Genomic DNA, 1,681 nt, shown 5'->3' with positions numbered 1-1,681 from the left:
TTTTTTCTCATTAATTTGCAGTCGTTAATAAAAATCTAAAAATATTATTGTGTGATTTAGTGTGAATGTATAATTGCAGATATAACAATCCTACTATATTAATTAGGATGTACATTTATAAAAATAACATTAAAAGTGTGATATTATTAGAAATAATAAAAGAAAAAAGATCATTAAGGATAATTAAGACAATTTAACTAAGATAAACAAAAAATCAGTGTATTAAAATAAGATATTTAGAAATATCCATTCTAAACAACTAAGATTTTATACAGATTTTTTCAGCAATAATTTCTGCAGCAATATTCTGATTTTAATTACTCTAATGTAACTAATTTAACTGGTTAATTTTTTTTTGTTACTGTAAATATTAGTCTCGTATTTACTGTTATATTTGGATAGAAAACCTACAATATTGTACTTATACAGTCATACATGATTTTAGTTTTCCATTCTGCTATTAAAAGATTTAGCATTTCTTAAATGTTATGATATAGTTAGAAAAAGTCGTGTATCATCTTTAATAGCATTTGCAAAATCCGAGTTATCATTGCTATAATGGACACTTTTTGTAGTGTTTGTACTATGTAAACATTAAAGAAACAATACTTTTTAAAAATAACTATTTTATAATATATATATATATATATAATTTCCTAAAACAAAATTTGGATAAAAATATATCCTATTATAGAATGTATAAACATTATGGTATATTACTCAACCATCACCTCTGAATGTAAAAACATGATGCTATTAGTTTGAGTGTTTGACTTGTAAAAGAAATAACAGCTCTAGAATCCAAGATTTATAGGTTGATGTACGTTGGTAATGTGACATAAATGAAGGTGGTGACATAAAAGTTATGAATTTGGTTGAAACGGAGAGAAGATTAGATCGGCAAGAATCTATATTATGAAAGTTGCTCGACTCTCTCCATATGAGTGATAAGTCAGCAGTGGAAAGAATGACATCTGTCAATTCAAATTAAAAGCAAACATATTTAAAAATAAAGAGGAATTTGAAACATCTTTCATGTCTTTTATTCTTTTTCATATCAAAAACAATTTTAATATTTATATAAGAAATCTAGAGAGGCTTAGAACATGTTGATGTATTCTTTAAGAAAGTAGATGCATCACCAAAATAAAAAAAATGTCTCGAGAGTAAAACTAAAGATTTGCTTCGTTCTCTTAGGGTAAACCATGAAGATATGAACATATGGTTTAGGCGCTAGAATTTCTCAACAATTTGAAAGGTTGTAGCAGTGACTGGAAATTTGGTTACTATTATATAGAAATTCATGAAAGTTTGTCCTTAGAGAAATAAATTTTATATATGAAAACTATATTATGAAAGTTGCTCAACTCTCTCCATATGAGTGACAAGTCAGCAGTGGAGAGAATGACATCTGTTAATTCAAATTAAAAGCAAACATATTTAAAAATAAAGAGGAATTTGAAACATCTTTCATGTTTTTTATTCTTTTTCATATGAAAAACAATTTTAATATTTATATAAGAAAACTAGAGAGGCTTAGAACATGTTGATGTATTCTTTAAGAAAGTAGATGCATCACCAAAATAAAAAAAATGTCTCGAGAGTAAAACTAAAGATTTGCTTCGTTCTCTTAGGGTAAACCATGAAGATATGAACATATGGTTTAGGCGCTAGAATTTCT

The sequence above is a fragment of the Camelina sativa genome, chromosome 5 (assembly GCF_000633955.1).
Source record: "Camelina sativa cultivar DH55 chromosome 5, Cs, whole genome shotgun sequence".
Lineage (NCBI taxonomy): Eukaryota > Viridiplantae > Streptophyta > Magnoliopsida > Brassicales > Brassicaceae > Camelina > Camelina sativa.
Note: the sequence above shows the minus strand (reverse complement) of the source record.